Source organism: Phycodurus eques, chromosome 19 (assembly GCF_024500275.1).
Source record: "Phycodurus eques isolate BA_2022a chromosome 19, UOR_Pequ_1.1, whole genome shotgun sequence".
In the NCBI taxonomy this organism is placed as follows: Eukaryota; Metazoa; Chordata; class Actinopteri; order Syngnathiformes; family Syngnathidae; genus Phycodurus; species Phycodurus eques.
This window is the reverse complement of record NC_084543.1, coordinates 10,122,330-10,134,033: the sequence shown is the minus strand read 5'-3', so window position 1 is coordinate 10,134,033 and position 11,704 is coordinate 10,122,330.

Genomic DNA, 11,704 nt, shown 5'->3' with positions numbered 1-11,704 from the left:
GTTGAAATTGTTTAAGGCAACTGGAAGGACTTTTTAAACAACAAGGTTGTCCGTCTACTTCCCGTCTCAGTATCCGGTGCGGAAACACAATAGAGTCTGTGCTGTTGCCATGCGACCGCTTATAAACATGTTGGTGGCTGCTCTGCTGTATTGCCATGCGACATATACACTCTTGTTGGGTGTCATTAACATGCCTACGGTCACACATACAGTACATGTGATTACAACACAGTGTGGATGTTTCAGAGGAAACATGAAAAGCATACCACATCTGTCGGGGGGCTTGCAAAGGTCATGTTTTGAGAATGTCTTTTTTTTTTTTTTTTTTTCCTGGCATAGCAACAAACTTAGGCGGCATGCTCCTTCAAAACAGCATAGCAAAAACTGAAGAGCTTTGCAATTTAGCATGAGCCATCTTTGCGTATATCCATCCATCCAGCCATCCATTTTCTGAACCACTTGCGGTTTGTTCAAATTTGGCAGCAATGGGATGAACACCCAAAGAGGAGTCTGGAACACTACAAATAGTTGAATTGGCCAAAATGAGTTATTGGAGCTCCAGTTTCATGGCGAAGCATCAAACATACAGTAGTATGCAGCATACTCTGTCCAAACGCCATAGCGAAAGCCCAAAAGCTTTACAATTTACTGTCACCAATCCCTCGAGTATACTTGTTTCAAACTTGGTAACGTTTGAATGAACAGCCTTGGAGAAGTCAGAATAAGTGAGCTATTCGATCTTCAGTTGCAAAGCAGCACTACGCTGTGCCCACAAGAACGAACACTCGAATGCTTCGCAATTTCGCGTTGCCATTTTCTCTCAAAGATTTCGTTCTAATTTTGTAATCTGATGAAAGCTCTAAGAGCAGTCTGAAGGACTACAACCAGTTTAAAATGGTTGAAATCGGCTCAAAATGGTTGCCACAAAGCAAAATGGACAACTTCATCTTTGTATGACAACAGGGGTTCCCTGGATTTTTTTGTGCATCCTTTCATGCTAGATGTACCCACTCAATTTCGAGACAATTTTGAGTTTAGGGGAATGTTAAAGCTACAAAATGGAGGTTTCCTTTCCTATGACTTCTTTGGGCGTCCTGTCATGCTAGATGTGTCCACCCAATTCTGTGTCAAATGGTAAAACAGGAAATGGGTTTTGGGGAGTTTAAGATGTTTGTTGGGAAGTTAAAGCTACACAATAGAGGATTCGGCCCTTGACCAAGTTCTGTTCCTCAAGTCCAGCTGTGCAGCCTCTGCCGTGCACTCACCGATAGAAACATCTTTGTGCAGAGAGGACATTGGCCTCAAGCAACTATAAAACGCACAGAGGCAACAGCGGCAGCCAGCGGAACGCTCCAGCAGGTGATTAAAGGCGGTGAGAAACAAAAAACGAAGTGAAAGATTTAGGATGGAGGGGATTCTCCTCCGAGATCGACCAGTCGCCGCGCAACCGCTGGCGCTAACTCTACGAGTGCAAACTGCAGTAGGGGGGTCTCTATGAGAGTGCCATTCCTCTGAGTTAGTCAAACGCGACTGGTCGCACTTCTTCACTCTCACGCAGGGTATGGCCCGCAGGCCACATACGGCCCCCTTCATTCTTTAATCTAGCCCTGTGATCATTTACATTATTACGAATCCTATTCTTTGTTTTTAATTCATTTGGCTCATTATATAATTGGTTAATTTATTGTAAATAATAAAATTATAAGTTTACAAAAACATTTTGCATTTCTTATACATTTTGTTAAATCAAATATTTAATTTGTAACTAATAAATTAGGAAAATAAAGCATGATTTTTTTACATTAATTTATTACATTAAATAGTTAATTTGTTCATTTTTAAAAATGACAAAATATTATAATAGTAAACATAAGTGAATCATGATCCAACAAAAACAAAGAAGAAGAAACAGCAACAACCGGGAAACACAAGACGGGGACCTTGGTGGTCCAATCCTAGGCTACAGAACCTATCTATAGGGTCGTGGAATGTCACCCCTCAAGCAGGAAAGGAGCCTAAGTTTGTGCGTAAGGTCGTGAAGTTATGACTAGATATAGTTTGCCTGCTTCGACACACAGCTTGTGCTCTGGTACCAGTCCTCTTAAGAGGGGCTGGACTCTGCTAGACTTTGGAGTTGCCCAAGGTGATAGGTGCCAAGCAGGTGTGGGAATCCTTAATGATCCCTAGCTCTGGACTTATTGCGCATCATGGATTGTCCATAGCGAACACCATGTGCAAACACGAGTGTCCATACGTGTACTTGGCACCAGGACATCCTGGGTCACTGTTCGATGATTGACTTTGTGGTCATGTCATCGGACTTGTGATTGCATGTTATGGACACTTAGGTGAAGAGAGGTCTTTCAAATCCCAACTCCGACAGAACTTTCACCATATCCCGCAGGAGGAGGGGACATTGAGACAGAGTGGACAATGTTCTGTTTATCCATTGCTGAAGCGGCTGACCAGAGCCATGGCCTTAAGATGGTCTGTGTCTGTTGTGGGACAATTCCCGAACCCGTTGGTAGACACCAGCCATGACAGATGTCATCAAGTTGAAGGATGCCTGTTGGGCCGATTTGACCTGTGGTTCTCACAAAGCAGCTGAAGGGTACAGGCAGGCCAAGTGGAATTCAGCATTGGGGGCAAAAACTCGGGCAAGGAAAACGCCGTGGAAAACGACTTCTGGACGGTCTGAATTCTGGCCCACCATCTCAGAAGGGGAATGCAGTACACAATCAACACTGTATATAGTGGATGACCTTGACTCAGGCTGTTGTGAGTCGGTGGAGAGAATGCTTTGAAGACCTCCTCCATTCTACTCACACCTTTCTATGAGCAATTTGAGTGTGTGTGGGGGGGTCTCCGATGTCTGAGGTTGAGGTCGTATGCATGAGATCTGGCCGGAGTTCTTAAAGGCTCTGGATGTTGTTGGCTTGTCTTGGTTGACACGCATCTGCAACATTGCATGGACATCAGGGACAGTGGCTCCGGATTGACAGACCGGGGTGGTGGTCCCTCTTTTTAAAAAGGGGTTCCAACTACAAGGGGAGCACACTTCTCAGCCTCTCTGGTAAAATATATTCAGGTGGAGCAGTGTGGCTTTCATCCTGGGCATGGAACAGTGGACCAGCTCTACACCCTCAGCAGACTACTGAGGATCCTGGGTCCAGCAGTGCTCTGGGAGTATGGAGTACCAGACCCCCTGATACGGGCTTTTCGGTTCCTGTATGGCTGGTTTGGTCCACATTGCTGGCAGTAGGTTGGATTCGTTTTTGGTGAAGGTTGGACTCTGCCAAGGCTGCCCTTTGTCACAGATTCTGTTCATAACCTTTATGGACAGAATTTCTAGGTGCAACGGAGGTGTTGAGGGGGTCCAGTTTAGTGGCATCAATATTATGTCTGCTTTATGCAAATGATGTTGTTCTGTTGGCTTCAGCTGAGTGTGAAGCAGTTGGGATGAGAATCAGCACCTCCAAATCTGGGACCATGGTCCTCAGTCAGAAAACCGACTTTCCAGGTCGTAAACGGGATCCTGTCCCAAGTGGAGGTGTTCAAGTATCTTGGGGTCTTGTTGAATGTGAGAAGAATGGAGGGGGAGGCCTGGATTGGTCCAGCGTCTGCAGTCATCATTCTGCAACGGTCTGTCGAGGTGAAGAAGGACCTGAGTCGGGAGGGGCTCTGAGTAGAGCCGCGGATTCTCTGCATCTGGAGGAGCCAGATGAGGTGGCGCGGGCATCTGGTTAGGACTCCTGCGGGACACCTCCCTGTTGAGGTGTTCTGCGCACACCCCACCTAAAGGAAGGCTCGGGGATGACCCAAGACACGCTTGGAGAGACTGTCTCCCAGCTGGCCTGGGAGCGCCTCGGGATCTAACTTAAGAGTTGGACAAAGTGTCTGGAGAGAGGGAAGTCTGGGATTCCATGCTTAAGTTGCAGCCTCCTTGACCTGACCTCAGATAAGCGGAAGAAAATGGATGGATGGGTGGCTGGATGGATGGATGGACGGATGCATGGACAAATGGATGGATGGATTGAATCTATTTATTAAATAATTGTAAACAAAAACATGAATAAAATTGAAAAATATTGAAAATAAAAATAATCCAAATAAAAACAAAAGCATCAGTATTTGCCTTTTTTTTTTTTTTAAACATCAACATTGCTATGAAAATGGGAGAGGGATGTCAATGTCTATATTATTGCTAATATGGAACATAGTTAAATTTTTTAAGTGCAGACTGTAACCCTAAAGGGTGATAAAGCATGAAAAGGTGAAAGTTTGCTCGCAGTGTTTGCCCGTAACCTGACTCCGCGGTAAAACGCTATAGCTTGGTGAAAATTAATCTAGCTACCCATGTTAGAGTATCTTCTGCCATCTTAAAATAACGTTAAAAAAGGATTTGTCAATACATGTCGATCAAGGAAATCTCGTCAAATGCCTATCGACTCACTGTCCAGTGGGATGGCTTCTAAAAGAGGGGAACCTGAGCCCTACGAGCTACGTCCGACACGTAAACCCGCCACAAACAGCTGCTCCCGATGCATTCCTGCCCGCCTTGCGCGCAATCTGTGTGCGCGCTGCAAAAGGCCAAAGTGCTCGCTGGAAGGTGTCGGATGCGCCGCCAAGCATGCGAGACACGCCCTGCTGCCATTTAGTGAATTCTGATCGGACACCCAAATAGACACGTTTGAGTGCCAACATGGTCCGTGTCTGCGAAATTCCGTCGTCCCAAACAAAAGCGAAAGGGGCGGGAGATTCAGATGTACCACTTCTGCACGAGGCGGAGGAGAGGCATTTAAAACCAAGGCCTTTTTGTTTCTCGAGGCATTTTCCAACCCCTGCGCCTGAACCTCCCCCACCGAGAGCATGCCGGCCGCCCCGCACAATCCCTCAAATTGTCCTCACGCTTCCCAAATTTGGGACCCAAGTAGAACGAGACCTTTGTCAAAGTGTGACCCAGCCGTGTACATGGTCTGTTTGCCGGATGAAGGGTGCACTTGATTACAAAACAGTGCCTCACCCCACCCCCAAACCCTAAATGTGTGCAACATCTATTCAGTCTACAACACAGTGGACTAGTAGTTAGCTCATCCGCCTCACAGTTTTGAGGTAGTACTTTGTTTGAATTTCGAGTCTGACCTCTGTGTGGAATTTGCATGTTCTCCCTTTCCCATTTTACAAAAGCATGCATGTTAAGGTGTGTGTTTATATGTGCCCTGTGATTGGCTGGCAACCACTCCAGGGTGTACCCCACCTCTCATTGAATGTCAGCTGGGATAGGCTCCAGCTCACCCACGACCCCTAAAGCATGTTAGGGTAAGACTGAATTTTTCATAGGTATGAATGTGAGTTTGAATTAATTGTTTATGTGGCCTGCGATTGGCCGGTGACCATTGCATGATGTATCCCGCCCCTCGTCCAGTGTGTGATAGGTTCCAACTCACCCGAGACCCCAGTTAGGACAAGCGCTATTGAAAATGGAGTTATTCAATCTGCCATACGTTCGTTGTGTCAGGTGCGTGAGCCACGTGAGAGGTGCCCACAGCAGTGTGAGTGTGTGAGTGTGTGTGTGTGTGTGTGTGTGTGTGTGTGTGTGTGTGTGTGTGTGAGAGAGAGAGAGACTGCCCACAGCAGCTGGGAATGCACGTTGACCTCAAAGCGACTCGGCCAAGGTCAGAGAAAATCTGAGACTCTAAAACGGCACGATCCCAGCGGCCACCGCCAAACCAGCAGAACCTCGTGCAGTGACCCGGGCATGATGTCATCAACTTCCAGGGAAGCCCCGCAGCTAAATGTCAGGAAATGTGACATATCCCAGCCGACGTCACTCTGGGGAAAAGATGGTCTGTCGTCTGCCAGCTTCACTCGTTTCGGAGGGCGACCACCCAAAGACCCGCGGTCACGTGGCCGATCCCAACCCGACTTGGAATCATTTTGCTGTTGCAGCGCCAGCCCGCCAATCACAGGCGCGTCCCGTAATGTAATGTATGTAAACTCACCAGCCGAAACATTAGGTACGCTATAGTAAAAGCGACCAGGAACAGAAGTCAGCCAAGACTCGGCTATCCTAATTTGGATTACGTTCATGGAGAAATTAAGGAATTCAAAAAGACGTGGGTCTGCACCTTCATCCAGAGCTGCAGCACAATTGGCCAAAGTCCCACTTTCATCCAAATAAAAAATTGTGAAGACATTTTTATGATTGAGTGAAAGCCTCACAGTGTGATACACCACTGCAAACTAGCACCACAGCGATGATGATGATAAACATTTAGAGCAGTTGCACATACTGTACACTCTTCAGATTGGTGGCACCAAGAGGGGAAACGCTTGTTTATCATTGTTGTTTAATTATCATTTTATAGATAATACATCATGTCAGACACATTTTTACGAGCTCATTTATTCCGCCGCTTCAGGCGAGTCGCCACCATGTTTGTACTTATTGTCCCGCCAGTGGCACAAGCACGGCTCTGTGAGCTCGTCCACCTCGCATTGACGGTGGGGGCGGAATGGATCGTTTGGCTGACGTCATATCTGAAGACGGGGGGGCTGTCGAGAGGGGCTGCCGGTAGGGCGTTGGTAGAAAATGTGCCGAGGAAGTCATAGGACGACGGAATGAAATGGGAGCTCCCCGACACCCCCTGTAGTTCACAGGTGGAAAGCGTTCCACTGTGTTTGCTGCTGTGCGACAAAGGCCGACATTGTCTGGTCACGCGAAACTTTTCAAGCGGGCGCCATTACCTTTTTACGACGTCTGCAGTTGAGTCAAAGTCACCGGTGGGAAGACTTCTTATGAGACGATTGTCTTCTGGTCTGAGGAGGTTTGGAAACGCGGAATTTACGACACTGACGTCTGTCGTAGCGTCGGGGTTACGAGGTTGACGCGCCTCCCTCGATGTAGCTCGCTTACCTCTGTGGATTCGGGGTATTACCGAGCAGACGTCGCTTTAAGAACCCAACATATGGTAGCACACGGGTCAGGATTTTAAAGTAGGGTTTCGAGTCTAAGGTAGAGTTTTAAATGAGGGTTTCAGGCCTAGGTTATAGTTTCGAAAACGAGGTTTATTTCAAGGCTAGGATACAGTTTCAAAAACAAGATTTAGGGTGTCTGGAATGGGTTAGACCACAGGTGTCAAACTCAAGGCGCGGGGGCCAAATCCGGCCTGCCACATCATTTTATGTGGCCCGTGAAAACAAATAATTTGCATCAACTTCCAAGGTTCTTGCTAAAATCTCTACCAAAATTTGAAATCGTCATATGTAATAAATAATGACGTCAGCGGTATGGCAAGGATTTTTTTTCGTTAGCAAAACCCTTTTTTACAGTAAATTGATAGGGGTGGGAGGATTTAACAGTAACCCCGTTTAACGTTAAAGGGCGATGTAATCCAATGCCCTATCTCGCAACATCTTTTGTATTTCACGAGAACCAATTGCACGTCAAACATTTAACGAGTAAACATCAATGCACCCTAAATGGGATGTTGGGTCCTAAAATTAAACGAGATAAACAAAGCAACTTTATACATCACTAAATGTATACTACTCATTCTAGTCATGTGAAAATAGATATACATATAATGTTTTCATTATAATGTGTTCATTTTCATGACTTCACATCCTTTTCAAGGGGACTTAGCAGCAGTGGGGTTTGCATCCTGTATTGACAACGCGCCATTGAATACTATGATGAGGCGAAACATTTCGGAGTCATAATGGCCCTCTCAGGGAAACCGTACCAACAGTGTGGCCCACGGGGAAAAAAAGAGTTTGACACCCCTGGGTTAGACTTTCAAAATAAGGGTTAGGGTTTGAAATAACAATGTCAAACAAGGGTTATGGTTTCAAAATAGGGCTTTAAGCCAGGGTTAACGTTTCATTTTAGCTAGAGCTGTGTGGTATAGCGATATACAGTATATTGTAGATCCGATATAAAACTTCTACCGTACAATATAACTTATCGGTGTTTTTTTTTTTTTTTTTAAGGACTGTCGACATACATTAATCAATATCAAAAGACAGGAAGGGATGCTTGCACCGGATTTAGCTAATTTCCAAACGTAGTCCATCGATCCTTAAATTTCCCTTGTCGCTACTGTACTGAGGGAACCCTGGCTTCTCCTTTTTTCCCCCCATTATGTATTATGCTTGCGCCGAACAGGATTTCAGTTTGCATTCACTTCATTGACAGCTCAGCACACAGAACCAACATGGCATCCATCTATCTACTTGTAAAAAGTATCCATCCACATGATTGTATTCTTCTTCATCTTTTATCTGCATCTCTTATTGACGTACTTTTACATGGTGCCCCTCATGTTCAGACTTCATCGCACATTTCAAGCCAGGGTTAACGTTTGAAGTTTCAAGCTAGTGTTCGGGTTTCAAACAAGGGTGAGTGTGTTTAATTAGGGTTTTGAGGTTCACGATTTTAAGACCGGGTCTGTCAAATAAGGGTTGCAAGCCAGGGTCAAGGTTTCAATCAATCTAGTGTTATGGTGCTAAGTTAGTGCTTCAAGCCAGGGGGAATGTTTGTAATGAGGGTTTTAAGATAGGGTTAAGGTTAGAAAGTAGGCTTTCGTTACTGTGTTAGGGTGTCAAATTTGGGTTTTAAGAACAGTGTTAAGGTTTTAAAGTATGGTTTAAAGCCAGGGTTAGGCTTTTAAGTTATTAGGTTTGAAGCCAGTGTTGGTATTTCAAAGAAGAATGAGGGTGTCTAATTAGAGGTGTAACCCAGGTTTAGCATTTCAAGCAAGAGTCAACATGTCTAATTAGGGTTTTAAATTTAGGTTTTAAGATGACCCCACCGATACAGTGTATATATATTGTTTTACAATGATAATCCACGATATTTATAATTTCATTTGTTCCTGTGGCTAGAAAACAAAGTGTGGCGAATCTTTTTCTTTTTATTTTTTTCTTTTTTGCCCAAATGCACGGGTGCAGTCGGCGAAAGGGGCAATGGATTATTCCCAACAGCGTTTCAAAATAGCAACAATTTCCTTTATTATCGCCCATTTCCTGTCTTTGTGACAATCCGCTTTTTGCTTTGCAATTGCACCATGATTTTTACGGTTCAGTGAAAAAAATAATAATGATACAGTGCCGTATATACTGTACGTGGAGCCTCAAAACCTGACACGGGGTGGCGGTTTTTCCGTTGCAGCGCGTCGGTAGATGTGCGGTTCTCAATCTCTTGGTGTGCTGCGACGACTCGCCAAAACTGAAATTCCACTTCGCTCGCGTTTGGAGGGCATTTAGGCAGAGTACACATTGTCGCTCTGAAGCGTCTGTGACACTTCTTGGATCAACATGGCGGTCGCACCCAGCCTAGTCTTTGAGGCCCGCAGTTCAAAGTTCAAGGTGTTGTCGCTCGTTGGGAGGAATGCGTGAAAGTGCCGTTAGCATTAGCGTTAGCAAAGGAATGCCGCTGCTCTTTTCGTCCGCTCGCTTCTGCCAACACTCCAAGCATCCCAAGCATGTCGGGTGGGGGGCGCTTGCACTTTATAAATACCGCCCGCCCCCCCGACCCCCACCTTCCTTGAGACATGTTTGACATCCACTGTGTGCGCGCGCTTGTGTGCCGATGTCTCATGTCTCAGTGTGCCTGTGTTGTTGTTGTTTGTTTTTGCCGCCATTGCATTCCAGCTGTGATAATACGAGCACGAGTCACCACGACTGCTCTACAAATATCCACGAATCTGTGCATGTCTCGTTTGTTTGCACTTTATATACTGCACAGAAAGGAAATATATTTGCTTTCCAGCAGTCTCGGTGTTAACTGTAGTCAGCGGCAGTGCTGGCTTTGATCGTGCCCTGTACGATGCCCCGCGATGGCAGATACTGTAGTTTCCACAAGTGGCTGACCATCGTTCGCTAGTTTTGCTTTTACTACAAATACAAGATATTATGTTACAAATACAAGATATTTCATGTTCAAACTTATAAACTTTGTTGTTTTGTTTAGTTTGATTTTTTGCATATATTCACTCATTTTGAATGTTATGGCTGCAACACGTCCCAAGAAAACTGGGACGGGGTCATGTTTACCACTGTGTCACATTACTTTTTCTTTTACCAACACTCCGTAAGCGTTTGGGAACTGTGGACACTAATTGTTGAAGCTTTGTAGGTGGAATTATTTCCCATTCTTGCTGGATGTACAACTTTAGTGACTCAACAGTTCGGGGTCTCTGTTGTCGTATTTTGAGCTTGGGAAGGCGCCACACATTTTCATTGTACTTCACATGCATGTTTTGAGGATGTGGAAAGAAACCAGAACTCCCACAGAGGCGCAGTACATCATACATCAGGAAGATGTGCTTACCACAGGTCTACTCTGTGTGACCTTTACAATGAGATTTTTTTTCTTGTTTTATGTGGTGTCGGTGCAGGCATATTGGCCCTAACGGTATAATGATCGGACATCATGAGTCGATACAGATTTGTTCTTGAACTGTCAAGGGTTCAAAAGCGTAACTTTTGAGGGTACCACACGAGTGATCAGACCCACTAAAAGTCCAATGAGTGGCATTGGTTGTGTTACTTTGGACATAAAGGGTAAGCGTATTCTTGTTCATGGTGTCTTTTTGGCGCGATGGTAAATTCCTCTTGATGGGTGAGGTATTGAGTGACCGTGTCGTGACTGTTTCCACCCAACGTGAGGTCAGAGAGCTCTGACACAGCCCATCCCGTCAGTCGCCATTTCCTGCTGTCAGCGGACAAGGGCCCTTTTCCTTCCTCCGAGAGGCCAGTGAATGAAAAAGTTTGGGTGGGGTTGGACATCGTCATAAGGACGGACGCGTCACTGTACGCCATCGTTCGCCTTGTCTTAATTTCAAGCCTCATATGGGCTTTTTTTTTTTTAATATATATATATATATAAAGGCAAATGACATGATGTATGATGAATTAAAAAAGAAAAAAATTATATTCTGCGATAGGCTGGCGATCAATCATGTCAGCCAGCTCACCTGCAATCCTAGTGAGGTCAAGCAGTATAGAAAATGGAAGGATGGACAACGTGATGTATCATAAAGTTTCTTAAAAATTGATATAATGGTAAAGCTTTTTTTTTTTTTTTTTTTTTTTTAAATGTCATGCTGTAAATAAAGTAAGGCTTTTTTAAATAAATAAAAAAAACAATAAAAAATGACAGTGTAATAAGGCATGTATGCTAAGAATAAAAATGACAGCACATATTGGGAGATAAAGCTATGATGTATAGTAAGGCAATTTAAAAAAGGCTTTTATTGAAGATGTATAGATAAGACAACAATGCTGATGTATAGTAGGGACTTTTTTAAAAGACTCATATTAAAGCATTTCAAAGCACTGATGTAAAATAAGACACATATAGTAACGACAAACAACACAACGTATTGTAAGACCTTTTTTTAAAAAAATGTTATTAAAAATGACGATGTACATTAAGGCTATATTTTTCATTTCATTTTTGGGTGAGATGTATGGTCGAATGAGCAAGGTTTGTACAAGGAAGATCTGGTGGAGAAGAGATGGAGATTCTGATGTGGGTGGAGCTCTCACTAAATCTAATTGCACGCATAATTGCATAAAAGGCAGCAAGCGGGCGGATTCTGACGCTCGGATGGATGCAGCCCGTCTTTTCCTTTGTGTGTTTGACGCCACTCGTTGGCCTTAATTGTGATTGCAGCAAAGGCACATACTCAGCCACTCT